At 46.8% G+C, this 21,348-nt stretch overlaps 1 long non-coding RNA gene across 1 annotated transcript in view; it reads left to right on the top strand.

Annotated features, from left to right (window-relative positions):
• The window catches only part of LOC123456353, a 54,746-nt gene extending 33,450 nt beyond the window's left edge, over window positions 1–21,296 (top strand). The window contains exon 3 of the long non-coding RNA XR_006634486.1: window positions 21,209–21,296. This is a non-coding gene — a long non-coding RNA (uncharacterized LOC123456353). The remainder of the gene's footprint in view (window positions 1–21,208) is intronic.
• Window positions 21,297–21,348: the final 52 nt, after the last annotated feature.

Below are 21,348 nucleotides of genomic sequence, written 5' to 3'. Positions count from 1 at the left end.
CACTATGGAGTCTCAGGGTGGCCTCGAACTCACAGTGATCCTCCTACCTCTGCCTTCCGAGGGCTGGGATTAAAGGCATGAGCCACCATGCCTGGCTATATTTCTTTTTATAAAAGCTTATTATTTGAGAGAGAGAGAGAGAGAGAGAGATACACACAGAGAGAATGGGCATGCTAGGGCCTTCAGCCACTGTAAAGAAACTCCAGCCACCTTGTGCAAGGCCATCTGGGGTGACAGCCTCTCTTCCACACGGGCTGGCCCCATCACCCGAGCCGGGGAAAGAAAGGCTTGAGAGCAGGAGGTGGAAGAAAGAGCAAGGTAGGCGTGGAGCAAAGTGAGATGGGCGGTTTGGTTTCAAGGAAACGAAACTCACTCATAGCATTGGAGACAAAACTGAAGCCACCACCCAGGCTCTGAGAAGCAGCAGAAGGACTCTCAGCTGCCCGGGGTCACTGGGGCTCAAGGGAGCAGTCCCTCAGGAAGAAGAAAAAGAGAAAACCCAGCTCCTTTGTCACGGATGCCAGCTGACCCATGCCCAGCAGTGACTCACCCTCATACCCATCCACCTGAAGCGTTCATTGCACACACAGAGACTGGCACTCTCAGGACCTTGCCCTCCACTGGCACGTTCCCTAGGGTCACATCGACTCCAACCACGCCTCAAAATAATCTTCACACAGACCACCCGTGCCCTACTGCTTAGAAACACGTGATTAGCAACTTGCCCTACAGTTTCATCATCTTCAAGAAAATACACGGCCCCAAAGCAAACACAAGCCCCTTCTACACCAAGTCACCCCATTCCGTATCTCTTTTTTTTTTTTTAAGAGTAAATTTTGTTTATTTACTTATTAGAGACACAGAGAGAGGACAGAGAGTGAGAATGGGCGCGCCAGGGCCTCTAGCCACTCAAACGGCCTCCAGATGCATGTGCCACCATGTGCATCTGGTCTACATGGGACATGGAACATCGAACCCGGGTCCTTATGCTTCACAGGCAAGCGCCTTAACCACTAATCCATCTCTCTAGCCCCCATATAGTTTTTTAAGATTTTATTTTTATTTATTAGAGGGAGAGAGAAAGAGAGTGAGAGAGACAGAATGAGAATGGGCCCACTAGGGTCTCCAGCCACTGCAAATGAACTCCAGATGCATGAGCCACCATGCACATCTGGCTAACACAGGGCTTGGAGAATCGAACTTGGGTCCTTGGGCTTCGCGGCCATGCGCCTTAACCACTAAGCCATCTCTCCAGCCCTTAACTTGGTGATTTCTTTGCTTGTCACTCCCCTGGATATTTTCACAAGTCCTGAAGTGTTAGTCGACAGTCATCTTCTCCTAACATGTTGAGGATTGTTCAATCTTCTCTAGCCTCCAAGGTTGCCAGGAGAAATCTGAACTCAAATCAGCATTTGATGAATGGTCGCTATCTTATGCCACCTCAACTTGGATCATTTTCTTCCTTTTCTTTTCCTTTCTCTTATTTGCTTTCTTTCTTTTCTTTCTTCCTTCTTTCTCTCTCCCTCTCTCTTCCTTCCTTCCTTCCTTCTTTCTTTCTCTCTTTCCTTCCTTCTTTCTTTCTCTCCCTTTCCTTCTTTCTTTCTAGTTTTCTCAAGTATCGTGTGTGTATGTAGTGTCTGCACGTGTACGGGCAGACGTGTTTTCAGGAGCGAGGAGGCCAGAGGGGATTGCCAGTACCCATCCTCTCTGTCTTTCATCTCTGTGTTTCCCTGAGTTGGTGCGTCTCTAAATGTGAAACAGCAGTTTTTGTAAGTCCCGGAGATGATCTGATATCTGCTTCCCACAGGAACAGGGTTACAGACATGCATGACCATGTCCAGCTGTTTACATGAGTCTTGCGGAGTCAAATCCAGGCAGTCTCAGGCCCTCCCAGGCCTGCTTAGGCCCACATGCTTGCACAGCAAATGCTCTAACCTGCTGAGCCTTCTCCCCAGCCTCAGCATGGTTTCTTACAGACCAGTGGATAACTGAATGGTCAACAATGTAAGCAAAGAAAAATAAACAGCTCTTACTCTCAAATGGTTGCATAGACATTTACTCCCTGTACCTAAATACTCTTTAAAAAAAAAAAAATTATTTATTTATTTAAGAGAGACAAAGAGGCCAAGAGAGGGAGAGAGAGAGAGAGAGAGAGAATGGGCGTGCCAGGGCCTCCAGCCACTGCAAACGAACTCCAGACACGTGTGCCCCCTTGTGCATCTGGCTTATTTGGGACCCCGGAGAATTGAACCAGAATCCTTTGGCTTTGCAGGCAAACACCTTAACCACTAAGCTATCTCTCCAGCCACCACCCTCACTTTTTTTAGAGGTAGGGTCTCACTCTAGCCCAGGCTGACCTGGAATTCACTATGGAGTCTCTGGCTGGCCTCGAACTCATGGCGATCCTCCTACCTCAGCCTCCCGAGTGCTGGGATGAAAGGCGTGCGCCACCACGCCTGGCGCTTAAACACACTTTCTCAACAGGTTCTCTGTAGATGCCATCGAATGAAGTACTCAAAATTGAAAGTCCCAAGGCCAAGAGTATCGGTACTAACGTACCGACCTGCTCACAGATTTAACCTCAGAAACACACAGGAGTGTGCGTGTGTACTGACACATCCAAGTTCATGGGCACAGCCACGTGTATGCCCATAGACACGTGTCTACCATCATGAAGCATGCGTAAGGTCAAGGGCGCAGGCAGACAAGCAAGGAGTGCAGTGTCCCGACACACCTTAGGCCCTTGTCCTCGGGGTCACTGCCCTGACACAGGGTTCTAAGATTAGCCCTAGGTTGCAGTCAGGTCTGCATTGCCGGTAGAAATCACCCAAGCAAGAGCAGCTTCTGGGAAAAAGAGATTTATTTTGGCTTACAGGCTCGACAGGGGAAGTTCCGTGATGGCAGGGGAAACGATGTCATGAGCCGAGAGTGGGCATCACACCCGGCGGCAGCTGCTGGTGGCCTAGGACTGGAATCCAGCGCCTGCCCCCGCCCCATCCCATCGGCTCTCTCTCCTACTTTGCCCAGGTGTGTGGGCCTCTTCCTAAGGACAGGCCAATCAGCTCTCACGCCTTACCCAGATGTGCCAACCTCTTGCTGAGACAGCCCCCTCCCCGCTCCCCGTGCATCCCAAAATATACTTACAAGGAGTCAAGCGGGTAAATCCTTTCCTAGTTCCTTGGCTGTTCATCTCTCCCCGTCTGAGTCTTGGGGGGTCCCAGAGCCATTAAGGCCATGTCCTTCCCACACTACTCTGGTGGCCTGGCTACCAGAGTGGGAACGGATATTCCATTTTTACTATTTTTATGGCCTTTTGATTTTTTTTTTTAAGTGCAAGCCTTTTATTTTTATTTTTATGCATTTGAGAGAGACAGAGAAAGAGGTAGATCGGGAGGGAGAATGGGCACTCCAGGGCCTCCAGCTGCTGCAAACGAACTCCAGATGCATGCGTCACCTTGTGCATCTGGCTTACAAAGTTCCTGAGGAATCAAACCTCAAACAGGAGTCCTTAGGCATTGCAAGTAAGTACTTAAACCGCTAAGCCATCTCTCCAGCCCTTTTAAAAAAAAAAAAAAAAATCCCTTTTCATGTCTTTTCCCAGGCCCATGCTTAGCTTCCACAGGGCCTCTCGGACCACGTGGGTGTGCCCATGCCCCCTTCCTCAGTTCACAGCTCGCCCTCACATTCCAGACTTTTCCCATGTAATAAAGTACAATCTGTCCTCTTTAGTCTTGTCTTATTCCGATCCTTTGTTAAAAACAGACGGCATGAGAGCCGGACATGGCGGTACACGCCTTCAATCCCAGCACTCAGGAGGCAGAGGCAGGAGGATCGCCATGAGTTCAAAGCCACCCTGAGACTCCATAGTGAATGCCAGGTCAGCCTGGGCTAGAGTGAGACTTTACCTTGGAAAACCAAAAAATAGAAAAGAAAAAGAAACCACAAAGATGACTTGAATTCACGGTTGGGAACTTAAGGACTTTTCCTGAACTCCCGAAACCTCTGTTACTTCTAGCTCTTTCTTCTAAAGAATGTTTGTTTTCTTGTTTCCCTGCGTCCTAGAGTTAAATTCATATCTGATTGCTCCACTACCATATCTTGCCTTTATTCTTATGTTGATGGAGCACAGTAACTGAGAGGAGAGCCCAGGAAGATGGTGGAGTGGAGAAAGCATTGTTACCCACACATGAGGACCAGAGTTCAGATCTCCAGCACTCACGTAAAAAGTTGGGCTTAGTGGTTGAGCGCTTACCTGTGAAGTCTAAGGACCCCGGTTCGAGGCTCGGTTCCCCAGGTCCCACGTTAGCCAGATGCACAAGGGGGCGCACGCGTCTGGAGTTCGTTTGCAGAGGCTAGAAGCCCTGGCGCGCCCATTCTCTCTCTCTCCCTCTATCTGTCCTTCTCTCTGTGTCTGTCGCTCTCAAATAAATTTTTTAAAAAAGTTGGCTGTGAGAAGCCGGGCGTAGCCGGGCGTGGTGGCGCACGCCTTTAATCCCAGCACTCGGGAGGCAGAGGTAGGAGGATCACCGTGAGTTCGAGGCCAGCCTGAGACTACATAGTGAATTCCAGGTCAGCCTGGGCTACAGTGAGACCCTACCTCTTTAATCCCAACCCTCAGGAGGCAGAGGTAGGAGGATTGCCGTGAGTTTGAGGCCACCCTGAGACTCCATAGTGAATTCCCAAGTCAGCCTGAGCCAGAGTGAGACCCTGCCTTGAAAAACCAAAATAATAATAATTAATAATAATAATAATAATAATAATAATAATAATAAAGCATTGGCTCATCAAGACGGATTTTCATGTGCTCATTTCTTTGGTCAGTTGTCTGTGCTCTTTCTGGGTTGAATAGATGTCTGTTTGTGTCTCCCCAGGAAAAGTTCCCTATGCAACATCGCTGACTAGTCACACATGTTCACAATGCCATCCCGCTGCCCAGCAGGCATATTCATCGTTGGAGAATTTCTTTCTCTGTCTTAACCCATAGCATGCTCAGACATCATGTCACCCACCCTTCAGATGCTGTGTTTTCTAAAACTAACTAAAATAATTTAGGGAGGGAGAGGCTCCCCTGACTTTACTCCCTACCACTTGACTTCCCTGAACGTGACATGATCCAAGCACCCCTTTTCCCAGGGGTCCACCCATCAGCACATCCTTCAAGACCTCTACAATCTATCTGTAAGTCTGCCACTACTTCTCAGCCTCTTCCTAGTCTTCTGTTTTCTTCTTGGATTATCTCATCAAAATCACCGCCCAAGATCTCCTCCATATTTTTGTGTTAATATTTTAATTAATTTATTTATTTAAGAGAGAGAGAAAGAGGCAATGAGAGAGAGAGATGGAGAGAGAACGGGTGTGCCAGGGCCTCCAGCCACTGCAAACAAACTCCAATGTATGCGCCCCCTTGTGCATCTGGCTCACGTGGGTCCTGGGGAATTGAACCTGGGTCCTTTGGCTTTGCAGGCAAGCGCCTTAACCGCTCAGCCATCTCTCCCCGGTGTTTTAACTCTGTTCACCCCCTCACTGTTCTGGGGCAGCAGCGAGAACAGTGAAAAACCAGAACGTGGTGGGTCAGACCTCCAAGTTCCTCTGCAGTTCTGCGTTTATGTAAGAGGGAAAGCTAAATTCCTACGACCTAGGAGCGCCTGTTGCTCTGTCTTGACTTTCCTGTCTCTTCCATAATTCTTCCCTTTCCCTCACTTACCGTTTGACCTGCTCTGACTTCTTTGCTGTTTCCCAGACTTACCTTGGCCTCGGGGCCTTAGAACTTGCTATTCTCAGTGCCTGGAACACCCTTCCAGCAAATGCCAAACTATCTCCATATTGACTCATTCAGCTGTACTAAGATCCCAGCTCTTCAAAGATCATCCTCACCTCATAACCGCCTTGTCATTATGTCTCTTGTCACATTATGCCCTAACGAGTGTTCACAAAATGAAAAAGGCCTCTGCCTTAGATTACCGCTGTCTCACTCTGTCCAGATCACTCCCCCCTTCTCACTGCTCCTAAACAACCTTCCATTTCTGTCTCTTCCCACTGAAATACCACCAGTCACCTGCTGAGGAGGGGTGCAAATACCCTCACCTCAGAACGAACCCCATCTCTCACCTACCAACTATGTCTCCTTGGGCAGATTACCCAATCCTTTTGATTCTTGTTTCCTCAATAAACATACACAAATAGAAAATCTAGTCTTCCTGGGCTGTTGAGACAATGAAACGGGATTTTTCATATAAGCTTTCAGCATTTGGTGACACAATGTCAACACTGTCAACGAACAGCGAAGTGAGCTGTCTCGGTCTTAATTCTTGTCTAAATATGAGTAACGCTTCTCATACTTAATGTAAGCGTTAACCACTGTTGTATCCTTTTCTGTTATTTAGCCCCGAGTCTTTCCTTAGCACATTATAATTAATAGGCATTTCCTGAATGAATGAATGAATCATTAATGAACTTTGTGAAATGAGATCATGTATTCCTTAAAAAAAAAAAAAAACTATAAAAACTACAGCCCTTTTTAGGCCAGGTGTGGTGGACTTATGCTTATAATCACAGCACTTGGGACGTTAAGTAGGAAGATCGCTGTGAGTTTGAGGTCAGCCTAAACTAGAGTGAGATTCTGTCTCAGAGAAAGAAAGAAAGAAAGAAAGAAAGAAAGAAAGAAAGAAAGAAGGAAGGAAGGAAGGAAGGAAGGAAGGAAGGAAGGAAGGAAGGAAGGAAGGAAGAAATGAAGGGAAAGGAAGGGAAGGGAAGGGAAGGGAAATGAAGGGATATGAAGGAAGGGTTGGAGAGATTGCTTAGTGGTTAGTTAAGGTACTTGCCTGCAAAGCCAAAGGACCCAGGTTCAATTCCCCAGGGCCCATATAAACCAGATGCACAAGATGGTGCATGTATCTGGAGTTTGTTTGCAGTGGCTTGAGGCCCTGGTTCACCTATTCATTCTCTATCTCTCTCTTTCTCTCTCTGTCAAGTAAATAAATAAAAAGAAAACAAAACAAAACAGCAGGCTTTTTTTTTTTTTTTTTAGGTTTTTTGAGGTAGGGTCTCGCTCTAGCATGCCTGGCTTCTACTTAACATTTTAGGGCCATAGTTGAGCACGGGTAATCAAAACTCTGGAAAATAAGCCAGGCGTGGTGGTGCACGCCTTTCATCCCAGCACTCTGGAGGAGGCAGAGGTAGGCGGATCGCTGTGAGTTCGAGGCCACCCTGAGACTCCATAGTGAATTCCAGGTCAGCCTGGGCTACAGTGAGACCCTACCTCGAAAAACCAAAAGAAAAAAAAAAACAAAAACGTTAAGTAGAAAATTCCAGTGAGAAACAATTTATAAGTCGTAACTTGAGCCCCACGGTGGGTGGCGTGAGAGGCCTTTGACCAGGCCGTCCCGCTCCCCAGAACGTGACTCCTCCCGTTGCATGAGCTCCCCTCAAGTCAGCCGCTCAGCGGCCATGGGATCGGATCGATTGTCGCAGCATTGCGGGGTCTGCATTCAAGCAATCCCTGTTTTACTTAATGATGGATATGATGCAGGCGTAGAAAATGGAGAAGACGGGCTGGAGAGATGGCTTAGTGGTTAAGCGCTTTCCTGTGAAGCCTAAGGACCCCGGTTCGAGGCTCGGTTCCCCAGGTCCCACGTTAGCCAGATGCACAAGGGGGCGCACGCGTCTGGAGTTCGTTTGCAGAGGCTGGAAGCCCTGGCGCGCCCATTCTATCTCTCTCCCTCTATCTGTCTTTCTGTGTCTGTCTCTCTCAAATAAAATTAAAAAAAAAATTAAAAATAAATAAATAAATAAGTAAAAAAATTTAAAGGTACCTAGGATTTAGTGATATTTGTAGTTTCAGTAATCCACTGGGAGTCTTGGAACAAATTTTTTTTTTTTTTTTTTTTACAGAAAAATTAGACCTGAGGCAGGATAGAAAGAGAAACTTACGGAGATATGAGAAGGGAGTGTCTGCTCACTTTGGAATCTGGTTAAAACCTTTCAGAGCCAAGGAACCAAACATTCTAGTACGTCAATATTTGCTTAAGTTCTTTTTCCCCAAACCTACAATATTCTAGTGTTCTTACCAGAAACCCCATTAACAGAGGAAGCAGATGTACTAAATCACTTATATAACCCTACTGTGTCCTAGGTTGTTTTTTTAACCTTATCAGATTGTAGCCTCACCCAAGGCATATCCACATCACCCTATAATGTCATGTGTCAAAAAGGAGAGAAGGGCTAGAGAGATGGCTTAGCAGTTAAGGCGCATGCCTGCAAAGCTTAAGGACCCAGGTTTGATTCTCCAGGTCCCACGTAAGCCAAATGCACAAGGGGTGCATGTATCTGGAGTTCGTTTATAGTGGCTGGAGGCCCAGTCACGCCCATTCTCTCTCTCTCTCTCCCTTATCCCTCTCTCTCTCCCCCTCTCTGTTTCTAATAAATATAAATAAATTTAAAACGATGAAAAAACGAAAGAACAGAAAACAAGACAGGGCTCCTCAACAGCCTTTTGAGATCTAACTTGAGAGCCATCAAAATGGTGTATGTGGCTATGCTGAGACACTTCCATGAGGAGCCTAGACCCACACTTTTTTCTTACTTTGTACATACATACGACAAAAAATAAACTCCAATTCTTCTTCAGATTGCCTAGACCTGAATTTCTTTTCTGACTCAATGCCAGGAGTCCCAGTTTTTCCTGAGCTGAGGGCCATAAAAAAATTAAAGGAAATCAGCTGGGTGAAGTGGTGCACATCTTTAATCCCAGCACTTGGGAGGCAGAGGTAGGAGGACTGTCATGAGTTAGAGGCCACCCTGAGACTCCATAGTGAATTCCAGATCAGCCTGGGCTAGAGTGAAACCCTACCTTGAAAAGAAAGAAAAACATCTCATTTAGTCAGGTGTGGTGGTGCAAGCCTTTAATCCCAACACTTGGGAGGCAGGGGTAGGAGGATCGCCGTGAGTTCGAGTCCACCCTGAGACTCCATAGTGAATTCCAGGTCAGCCTGGGCTAGAGTGAGACCCTACCTCAAAAGCCAAAAAAAACAAAACAAAACAAAACAAAAAATCTCATTTGGAACAAATAGAGGCTTGAAGATGGTAATTTTCTGACTTTGAGCCCAGGTGCAAGGAGCTGGGTTATCCAAGGCCCGATTAAACTCAGTTTTCAAGATTCCGGTTCTTCAAAGACAGACCAGACCTCCAGTGAGAGAATTACTGATCACCACGCTTTCATAGCTATAAATTAGCTAATTAAGAGTCCTTTCATTTAGCCTGGGACCGAGAGGGGGCTCACACCAGAAAATTCTCTTAGCAAAACCTTAATGATGGAAGACGGCAAAAATAATGCCATGAGGGTCAGATGTAGGTCTAGGCAACATCCCATCTGTCTCGCTCATCCTGGAATTGCTTTTAAACTGCAGTTGTTTCCTTTATCCTGCAGCTAACTTATTTTCATGTCTGAGCCATGTCTGGGGACTTTGAGAAGGCATTGTCAGTGCAAACATGGCCCTCCCCGAGGGAGTTAGGGAGCTTGCAACCGAAAAGTATCCTGGCAGGCAAAAGTGGTAGCTATTCTTTTGTTGTTGTTGTTTATTTTTATTTATTTATTTGAGAGCGACAGAGAGAGAAAGAGGCAGACAGATAGAGAGAGAGAGAATGGGCGCGCCAGGGCCTCCAGCCACTGCAAACGAGCTCCAGACGCGTGCGCCCCCTTGTGCATCTGGCTAACGTGGGTTCTGGGGAATCAAGCCTTGAACCAGGATCCTTAGGCTTCACAGGCAAGTGCGCAACTGCTAAGCTATCTCTCCAGCCCAAGTGGTAGCTATTCTATTCCCCCCAACAATTGGAGTGTCTGTCAGTTGTTAGTCCAAAGGAAGGATGGCTTGCATCACACCTGTTACACGTTCACTCCCTTTGAATGTGTCAGCCCTCAATAGCCATTGCCCACCTCTGCGTCTGACCTAACTAATGTCCTCATAATTATCATTTGACCAGGTGTGATCTTTCTGGAATCTACTACCAGACCACCAGCTCCCACCAACCCAAGGGCTAAGAATGTCATTAGGCAGCGTCTGAAGCCTAGTGTGGAGGTTTCCACACTTCGTTGTGATCTGCTCACCTGAAGTTTCTACCAGTGTATTTGAAAAGTACCTTGGCTGGTGGCTTTCTTCTGTTTTGTAATGAAATGACTTTCATGAAATTGTTAACTGTGCGGGGCAGGAGAGATGGCTCAGTGGTTAAAGGTGCTTGCTTGACACTTGTTAACACATTAGAACACAGAATTTGGAGTAACCTGAATCTGTGTTTACAGGCTATGGTCACTCGTATTGGGCTTCAAAATAAACTGTGTCAGGCTGGAGAGATGGCTTAGCAGTTAAGTCGCTTGCCTATGAAGCCAAAGGACCTAGGTTCGATTCCCCAGGACCTACGTAAGCCAGATGCACAAGGTGGTGCATGCATCTCTGGAGTTCCATTACAGTGGCTAGATACCCTGGGGTGCCCATTCTCTTTCTCAAATAAATAAACATAAAAATATTTTTAAAAAATAATAAACTATCTCTTCTCTCTTTGAGGTAAGAGTTGTGTTTTCCATTGACACTTGCAAACGGCTTTCATAAAGAATGTAAAAAGGGCCAGGTGTGGTGGTGCACACTGTTAATCCCAGCACTTAGGAGGCAGAGGTAGGAGGATCACTGTGAGTTTAAGGGCACCCTGAGACTACATAGTGAATTCCAGGTCAGCCTGAGCCAGAGCAAGACCCCACCTCAAAAAACAAACAGCAGCAATATATATATATATATATATATATATATATATATATATATATAATTTGTTACATTTAGGAATCCGGATGACTGAAAAATCCAAGATTACCCTTTCCAGTTGGTTTGCTCTGAAAGAAGAACTACAAAACAGACAGGGTATGATGGCACACTTTAATCTCAGCACTTGGGGGGCAGAGGTAGGGGGATCACTGTGAGTTCGAGGCCACCCTGAGATGACAGAGTTAATTCCAGGTCAGCCTGGGCTAGAGCGAGACCCAACCTCAGGAAAAAAAAAAAAGAATGGGAAAGAGCTACCACCTCCTCTACCTTACTTAGCTCAGTATTTCTTAAAGTGGTTCTCAGACTACCCAGATCATCTGGGTTACCTGTTACAAATATCACTTTTTCAGCCCCATCCCTGACCTCTTGAATCACAAAACCCCAAGGTTAAATACAACTCTTCACACATTAAAGATCCCCCCGCCCCAGGGTGATTTAATTCCCTTGCTATTATAATAGGTGACCACCAACAGATGAATGGATAAACAAATTGTGGTATATACACCTAGTGGAATTTTATTCAGCTTGTTAAAAAAAAAAAACAATGAAATTATAAAATTTTGATGAAAATGGCTGTATCTGGAAATTATTATGACAAGGTAACCAGACATTGAAAGACAAATACCACGTTCTCTCTAATATGTGGATCTCAGCCTTTAATGCTTATATTTATATGTGTGGCTGACAGTGCAACTGCCACAAAAATAGGAAATGGGAGCTGGAGAGATGGCTTAGCGGTTAAGCGCTTGCCTGTGAAGCCTAAGGACCCCGGTTCGAGGCTCGGTTCCCCAGGACCCACGTTATCCAGATGCACAAGGGGGCGCACGCGTCTGGAGTTCGTTTGCAGAGGCTGGAAGCCCTGGCGCGCCCGTTCTCTCTCTCTCCCTCTATCTGTCTTTCTCTCTGTGTCTGTTGCTCTCAAATAAATTTTTAAAAAACATTTAAAAAAATTAATGTATTAATTTAAAATGTTCAAAATAGGGCTGGAGAGATGGCTTAGTGGTTAAGGCGCTTGCCTGCGAAGCCTCAGGACTCATGTTCGACTCTCCAGATCCCACATTAAGCCAGACGCACAAAGGTGAGGCAAGGCCACACATGCCCACTAGATGGCGCAGGTGTCTGGAGTTTGATTTCAGTGGCCGAGGCCCTGGTGCGCCAATTCTCTCTCTCTTGCTCTTTCTGTCTCTTACTCACACTCTGACTCTCTCACATTAAAAAAAAAAAAAAAAAGTCAGTCTGTTGTCTCAAAAAATAAAATAAAATAAAATCTGAGTTGAAAATGAACAGGCCCTTGGAGGTGGTTCCTACAGTGAGATCCATCCTTTGCTGGCTCCCGTAACCCCTCCAACAAGCCCACGTGAGAAAATTGAAGTAAGGATGAGGGAAGACTTCTTCCTGGAGAGTTTGGACTCCATAGGTCATGATGTTTACCTCCCTTCACACACAAGTGATTCTCATGTGCCTCAATGGAAACGTCAACCTCCGGGTTTTCTGGCTAACTTTATCTCACAGGGAGATTTCCTCTCACTCCCCCACCCCATGTGGTTACAAAGCCAATGTTACGGCGTGAGTGAGATAGTCAGGAGACAGTCAAATGAAGTCACCTTGCCACGCTGTGACTTCAACTACCAACTTCCAAACACTGAGCCACGAAGTTTCTATTGTTGTCAGACTATAGGATTTTGCTATAGCAGCCCCAGAATTTAATACAACGCCCACAACTTTAATCTTTATCAACTTTTCTATCCATAAGTCCTTAAATTCTTCAGAGACTCAACAAATAAATGCTCCCTGTGTGACTGTATGACTTCCCAAGGAAAGATAGAACTGATCTAAGGAGAAGGGTTCTGTTCCATGGCCTGGGGCAAATGCAGATCCCTGAGCCTGGATTTTGTCCTCTGTAAAGTGGGGTCGCTGGACTAGCCAGTATTGGAGAAAGATATGGCACGCATGACCAAAACATGATGTATGCGTGTATGAGAAATGCCAGAGTGAAAGCCATGTATAGCGGCGCACACCTTTAATCCCAGCACTCGGGAGGCAGAGGTAGGAGGATCGCTGTGAGTTCGAGGCCACCCTGAGACTCCATAGTGAATTCCAGGTCAGCCTGGGCTAGAGTGAGACCCTACTTCGAAAAACCAAAAAGAAAAACAAGAAAGGACAAGAAAAGAAATGCCAGAGTGAAATCCATGAATTTTAACAATCAGTGTGCATTAATAACCACAACGCAATACATAACATGCCAGCCACAATATGAAGGATTCCAGTGAGTCCTAACATCACGCCTATGAACGAGCTTCTGTTCTCACAGCCATTTGCATTTTACAGATTTGGAACACTGAGGCTCAGAATGACCCAGCCAGTGGCTTAGGCATCTCAGCCTGTGAGAGCTGAAGATGGGATACAACCTCCAAATGTTAAGTTTTGTCCACCATGCTTCCCATCCCAGCTACCTACATCCAACATGTAAGAAACACATTTACAGGGCCAAAGAGGTGGCTTAGTGGTTAAGGCACATTCCTGCAAAGCATAAGGACCCCAGTTTGATTCTCCAGGTCCCACATAAGCCAGATGCACATGGTGGTGCACGCATCTGGAGTTCATTTGCAGTGGCTGGAGGCCCTGGCACACCCATTCTCACTCTCTTTCCTTCTCTCTGTCTCTAATAAATAAATAAAAATAAAATATTTTTTAAAAAAAAAGAAAAGAAATACATTTACAGAAAGCATCCTGTATATACTATGAACCCATCTTTATGGCTCTGAGATCAACAACCAAGTAGAAAAAACAGAATTTGGGGCTGGAGAGATGGATTAGCCATTAAAGCACTTGCCTGCAAAGGCAAAGAACTCAGGTTCGATTCCCCAGGACCCACATAAGCCAGATGCACAAAGTGGAGCATGCAATAGAATTTGGGGTGTGGGGCTGGAGAGCTGGCTTAGCGGTTAAGGCGTTTGCCTGCAAAGCCAAAGGATCCAGGTTCGATTCTCCAGGACCCATGTAAGCCAGATGCACAAGGGCATACCTGCGTCTGGAGTTCGTTTGCAGTGTCTGGAGGCCCTGGCACGCCCATTCTCTCTCTCTCTCTCTCTCTCTCTCTCACCGTCTCAAAAATAAATAAATAAATAAATGGAATTGGGGGTATGCTTGTGAGAATGAATAAAGGAAGAAAGTGGGCAAGAGGGATCCCCTATATGAGGTGTTTGCAGACGCGGGGAAGCGCTTGGGAAAGGAGATCCAGTGAGGTTGACAGCTGAGGCCAGCGGAGGATGAACCTGGATCCGCGTGCACCACCCCCTTTCCCACAAGTGACCGTGACATCATGAGACCCTTCCCTTACCTGTGTACAGGAGGCATCCCAGCACCGGCACAGCCAGGAGCCACCGCCGGCCTCCTCGGGGACCCTGCTGCAGGCTGGCCATTCATAACATCAGGGAAATGTCGGGGCCACTCCTTGCCCTGGGTCCAGCCCCGCGCCTGGCTGGGTCCGTAGATACTCCCTTCCCAGGGCGAGGAATCCAGGTGGCTGAATTCCACTGGTATCAAATGTGCATCAATTGTTCTAGCCCCTGGAGGCTGGGCGGGGCTGGGAAGGGTCCCCTTGCCTGTTCCCAGGCCCTGATTGGCTCTGGGGACCTTGATTTAGCCTTCTTGGATCCGCAAGAAGACCGAGACCCATGGGTGTGCGAGGTCAGCTTCCAAGATCAGACAGGAGGCTCAGAAAGAGGCTCCCCCTTCTTGCTTGCCCGTTTTCCACCCTTGAAGCTGCACTAAAGCCTAGGCTCTAGCCACGCAGCATGTCCCCCTCTAACATACTTGTTTGAGACAGGGTCTCCTGTAGCTCAGGGTGGCCTCAAAGTCACTATGTGGCTGAAGGCCAAGTTGAACTTCTGATCCTCTTGCCTCTACCTCCAAAGCACTGGCGTTATAGGTGGGTGCCGTCATGCCCGGTTTATGAGATGCTGGGAACGGAATCCAGGAATTTGCACATGCTAGGCCAGCGCTCTACCAAGTGAGCCTCATCCGTAGCCCTAATTTTTTTTTTTTTCAGAGGTAGGGTCTCACTGTAGCCCAGGCTTGACCTGGAATTCACTATGGAGTCTCAGGGTGGCCTCGATCTCACGGTGATCCTCCTACCTCTGCCTCCCAAGTGCTGGGATTAAAGGCGTGCGCCACCACGCCCGGCCCTAATTGTTTTTTTATTTTCAATCTATCTATGCATCGATCTATCTTTTATTTATGTTCAATATGTAAATCCACCTCTCTATATCTTTTATCTGTCATATATATATTCATGTACGTATATATTATTTTAAAATTCTTTTTTAAACTTATGCACTTGCAAGCAGAGAAAGACAGAAGACACACACACACAGAGAGAGAGAGAGAGAGAGAGAGAGTGAGTATATGGGCACGCCAGGGCCTCTAGCCACTGCAAACAAACTCCAGATGTGTGTGCCCCTTTGTGCACCTGGCTTTATGTGAACAGGGGAATAGAACTTGGGTCTTTAGGTTTTGCAAGCACTTTAACCGCTGAGCCATCTCTCCAACCCCTTGTACGTATTGTTAATCTATCACCTGTTTTCACCTATCATCTGCATTATCAGTCTATCTACCTATCTATCTATCTCTCTTTAGATCGTCTTACTTTGTAGTGCTGGGGACTGGAACTCCAGACTTTGAGCAAGCCGAGCAAATGCACCATCAACTGAGCTACATGCCCAGGTACTAAAACTATTTTCAGAAGTATGCCTTGTAGCTGCTTTGATGTAAAATGAGTGGAAGGCAGGTTGGATTGTATTTGGAAGCCTCTCAAAGTACCGTAAGCTCAGTGTTAACTATTATTTTCTGAGCCCAAAGAATGAGTTGGGGGCTGGAGAGATGGCTTAGCAGTTAAGCACTTGCCTGTGAAGCCTAAGGACCCCGGTCCAAGGCTCGACTCCCCAGGACTCTCGTTAGCCAGATACACAAGGGGGCGCACGTGTCTGGAGTTCGTTCACTGTGGCTGGAAGCCCTGGCACACCATTCTCTCTCTCTCTCTCTCTCTCTCTCTCTCCACCCCCATCTTTCTCTCTGTGTCTGTCACTCTCAAATAAATAAACAACAAAAAAAAAATTAAAAAAAAATAAGAATGAGTTGGGTCTCCATCCCAAGCTCTGCAGGAGCTCACAAAGGGAGCAGACATCTTGGGGAAATCTCACAGCATCCTCAGAGAGATTCAGACTACACTGACATTTCCCAATTTCCTAATGCAATGCCTACTTGCTGTGCAAAAAGTCCTGGGTTATATCCTCAGCGTTGTGTATGCTGTGTGTGTGTGTGTGTGTGTGTGTGTGTGTGTGTGTGTAAGTTTCCAGCTCAGTGTCATAAAATGTATCTATTTTATTTTCTTATTTGCTTCAAGTCATCACCGTCATCCTTATTATTATTTTATGCTGGGGATTAAGTCCAGGGCATTGTCATATTAGGTGAGCACTCTACCATTGAACCGGACCCTGCTTGAAGTCTTTCCAAATAATTTTAGTTTAAAATGACATATCAGGGGCTGGAGAGATGGCTTAGCGGTTAAGCACTTGCCTGTGAAGCCTAAGGACCCCGGTTCGAGGCTCGGTTCCCCAGGTCCCACGTTAGCCAGATGCACAAGGGGGCGCACTGGTGAGTTTTGAGTCACCCCATGGCCACCATCATCTGAAAAGAGAAGCTTCTCTAACCAAAAGTGAGAGTGGCATTAATTTATGGGTATAAACATAACTATTCAGAGTGCAGTTTCATGGGCATCATATGCGCATTTAACCAGAAATCAGTTCAACTGAAAATTTTATCCTTGGATTCCCATCTCCTCATCCCCTACATCTTAGTCTCTGGTAACCGTCCTTCTACTGTCTGCTCATGATGGCAGGGGAAACGATGGCATGAGCAGAGGGTGGACATCAGCCCCTGGCCAACATCAGGTGGACAACAGCAACAGGAGAGTGTGCCAAACACTGGCAAGGGGACACTGGCTGTAACACCCATAAGCCCGCCCCCAACAATACACCGCCTCCAGGGGGCGCTAGTTCCCAAATCTCCATCAGCTGGGAAGCTAGCATTCAGAACACCCGAGTTTATGGGGGGACACCTGAATCAAACACCACAAACACCCTTTGAGGAATGAGGGCACAGGAGAGGGAAATAAGAGCAGAGCCCACTGGGACTATGACCAGTATACAATATGTTAAGTTAAAAAGGAGATAAAAGGAGTTATCAAATTAATTTGCATAAGTGTTAATAAAATGTCTTTATACCCACAAAATTTTTTTGAGATTTTCTTAGGGAGGTGTTGTAGTCAGGTTCTCATCGCTGGCAGCTTTTGGGAAAAGAGGTTTATTTTGGCCTATAGACTCGAGGGGAAGCTCCACGATGGCAGGGGAAAAGGATGGCATGAGCAGAGGGTGGACATCACCCCCTGGCCAACACAAGGTGGACAATAGCAACAGGAGAGTGTGCCAAACAGTGGCAAGGGGACGCTGGCTGTAACACCCATAAGCCCGCCCCCAACAATACACCGCCTCCAGGGGGCGCTAATTCCCAAATCTCCATCACCTGGGAGCCTAGCATTCAGAACACCTGAGTTCATGGGGGACACCTGAACCAAACCACCACACTGGCAAAGACACCCATAAGCCCACCCCCAATAATACACTGCCTCCAGGGGGCGCTAATTCCCAAATCTCCATCAGCTAGGAGCCTAGCATTCAGAACACCTGAGTTTATGGGGGACACCTGAATCAAACCACCACACTGGCAAAGACACCCATAAACCCGCCCCCAATAATACACTGCCTCCAGGAGGCATTAATTCCCAAATCTCCATCAGCTAGGAGCCTAGCATTCAGAACACCTGAGTTTATGGGGGACACCTGAATCAAACCACCACACTGGCAAAGACACCCATAAGCCCACCCCCAATAATACACTGCCTCCAGGAGGCTTCAGTTCCCAAATTGCCACCAGCTGGGGACTAACATTCACAGCAAAGCATATGTAGCGGATGGACACCAGAATCAAAACACAATAGGTACATATGAGTAACGTCCGTTTGCCTTAATTGATTTTCTGAAAGGCCTTCGGAGTTGATATTGGAGGGCCACCTGGCAGGGTCTTTAGTGGGGTCCGGTGTCACATGAGTAAGATCACTGACTCATTCCCAAGGTGCTGGGTGCGAAGGCTACACATCAGAGGGCCTGATCTCTGAAAGCGGTCCAAACTGGTCTGAACTGCTCCAAGTGTCAGTTCTTATTGGAAAGAAAAAATGTTTATTATAAAAACAGGATGGGAGTTAAACCATAAATCACAACCCACATGTTACCATTACAGCCATGAAAGTGATTTTAAACGTAAAGGGGAATTCGGTGGGTTACAGCAGGGACATTCTATTCTTAGAAGCTTACAAGGAAGAGAAAACAAAACGGTCAGTTACAGGAAGCACCTTTGGGGGGGGGGGTGAGGCGAGGCAGGCCTGTGACCAAAAGTCTCTGAATGTCCCGTTTATCTGCCCTTAAGGATTTTGTTCAACAACGCAGGCCTGGGGTAATGCTATTCAGACCAGCAGGGGCCCCTGTTTACCTTCCACCCCATCTGCTTAAGCAAGCGTTGTATTCCATTCTTTTGTGAGCCCCTCCAAGGAAGTGACTTCTATTTTTCTCTAAGCTTGATATCAAGAAATGTAGAGAAAGCCGGGTGTGGTGGCGCACGCCTTTAATCCCAGCACTTGGGAGGCAGAGGTAGGAGGATCTCCATGAGTTCAAGGCCACCCTGAGATGACAGAGTTAATTCCAGGTCAGCCTGGACCAGGATGACAACCCTACCTCGAAAAACCAAAAAAAAAAAAAAAAAAAGAAATGTAGAGAAATACATTTCGCTCCCTTCACACGTCCACCTGCTGACCATTAGGACAAGCATGTATCACGTGTCTCCTTTGTTTACAGGAATACCAGCTTGTTTAATAAGAGCATGTGCATTATAATAATAATAAAAAAAAGTTTGCTTAATGCATATGCCTTTGTAGGATCCAAACCTCCTCACCTTCTGACACTTTTGTTCCATCCTTCCCACGGAGTGGGGGTTCTTGATGTATGTGTTGGGTATAGGGGTGCACACATATATGGAGGGGTGCAGAAAAAATGATGGGGCTACCTGCGGGTCCTCCTGACTTTCCTCCTAAGGGCTGGGATTACAGGCATGCACCATCCCGTCAAGTTTGCAATTTTATTTTGTATTGCAATTGCAGTTTCACCCTATCTTCTCCTCTCCTATCTTCTCTTCGATTTATCTCCTTCTCCCCTCCATTCTTTCCTTTCCCTTCCTCAAGGTGAACAGAATTTATTTTTGTCAGCCGGGCGTGGTGGCGCACGCCTTTAATCCCAGCACTTGGGAGGTAGAGATAGGAGGATCGCCGTGAGTTCGAGGCCACCCTGAGACTCCATAGTGAATTCCAGGTCAGCCTGGGCTAGAATGAGACACTACCTCAGAAAAAAAAAAGAACGAAAGAAAAAAAAAGCTTGACACATGAAAGAAATCAGTTGGCAGAGGACAGGAAACTCTTCCTTACCTGGCCTGTGTGTGACAATAGAATAGACCCACGCCACATACCAGCTCAGAAGAAGACGGGTCTGATGTAAACGACCTGTGAGAGCTCGTGAGCCTCTTATCTGTAGCTCATTGCTTTGCACTCTATGCCTTTTTCCAGCATGCCACCCCACTTTTATTCCCGGGAGTGTTTTTTTAAATACTTTTTTGTTTATTTTTATTTATTTGAGAGCGACAGACAGAGAAAGAAAGGCAGATAGAGAGAGAATGGGCACGCCAGGACCTCCAGCCGCTGCAAACAAACTCCAGACGCGTGCGCCCCCTTGTGCATCTGGCTAACGTGGGTCCTGGGGAATCGAGCCTCGAACCGGGGTCCTTAGGCTTCACAGGCAAGCGCTTAACTGCTAAGCCATCTCTCCAGTCTCTATTTCTACTATGGGACCCTGTTAACCAGTGTAAATCTCTGTTCCAATATGTAAGAAGTTTGAAAGCTCAACAAGTTTTCCTTGGATCAGACATATACCTACAAAAATACTTAGAAACAGGCTGGGCGTGGTGGTGCACACCTTTAATCCCAGCACTCGGGAGGCAGAGTTCCTGTAGGTAAGCAGTATGGAGACTACTGGAGAAGAAGGGGTTCATCAAAAGTGGGAGAGGGGGTGAATCTGATCACATACATTGTAAACGTGTGAAATTGTTAAAGGAGGAGGCGGCGGAGGAGGAAGAGACATGGGCAACTTACCTAAGGCAAGCCTGAAGGCTCTTATGTGGCACAGAAAGCCACAAAGAGGGGCTGGAGGGATGGCTCAGCGGTTAAGGCGTTTGCCTGCAAAGCCAAAGGACCCAGGTTCGATCCTCCAGGAACCATATAAGGCAGATGCACAAGGTGGAGCATGTGTCTGGAGCTCGTTTGCAGTGGCTGGAGGACCTGGCGCGCCCATTTTCTCTGTCTCTCCCTTTTTCTATCAAATAAATATATAAAAATTCAAAAACTAAAAAAGAAAGAATGCCACAAACGATCAGATCAACTTGCTGTAGGGAGATTGTGTGTGACTGTTTAGGGTGGGTAGAAAGGAGTGGACTTGGGCTGGAGAGATGGCTTAGCGGTTAAGCGCTCGCCTGTGAAGCCTAAGGACCCCGGTTCGAGGCTCGGTTCCCCAGGTCCCACGTTAGCCAGATGCACAAGGGGGCGCACGCGTCTGGAGTTCGTTTGCAGAGGCTGGAGTCCCTGGCGCGCCCATTCTCTCCCTCTCCCTCTATCTGTAAAGTGTTCACTAGTCAAAAAATGTTTTTTAAAAATATTTTATTTTTGACAGAGAAAGAGGGACAGAATGGGTGCGCCAGGACCTCCAGCCACTGCAAACGAACTCCAGACGCATACGCCGCCTTGTGTATCTGGCTGACGTGGGTCCTGGGGAGTTGAACCTGGGTCCTTTGGCTTTGCAGGCACGCACTTTAACCGCTAAGCCAGCCCTCCAACCCTATGCAATGTTTTTTAAAAATATATTTGAGAGATAGAAATAGGCAGGGAGAGAAAGAGAGAAAATGGCACACCAGGGCTTCCAACACTGCAAACAAACTCCAGCGTGTGCCTCCTTGTGCATCTGGCTATAATGTGGGTCCTGGGGAATCGAACCTGGGTCCTTTGACTCTGCAGCCAAGTAAGTGCCTTAACAGCTAAGCCATCTCTCCAGTCCCCCAGTCCAAATTTTAAAATCCTTCCACATATTTCCCACAAGCCAGTTTCAAATAAATAAAAACCACATGTCATTAATTGTAGCAATGATCACACTTCTCAGTGCTTTTTGTTTTTGCTTTTTTTTCTGTTGCAGTTATCTTAATGCTGAGAGAAAACATGACGCCAGAGACACTTTTGGAAGGAAAGGCTTTCTGCTTGTTTCAGGACAGTTTTGACGTGGGGAAAGGAACAATAGCCTATCTGAGGCTGGACATCTTTTCATGTCAGCTAAGC

The sequence above is a fragment of the Jaculus jaculus genome, chromosome 21 (assembly GCF_020740685.1).
Source record: "Jaculus jaculus isolate mJacJac1 chromosome 21, mJacJac1.mat.Y.cur, whole genome shotgun sequence".
Taxonomy (NCBI): domain Eukaryota; kingdom Metazoa; phylum Chordata; class Mammalia; order Rodentia; family Dipodidae; genus Jaculus; species Jaculus jaculus.
The sequence above is the reverse complement of the archived record's forward strand: the minus strand, read 5'-3'. Positions and strand labels throughout refer to the sequence as shown.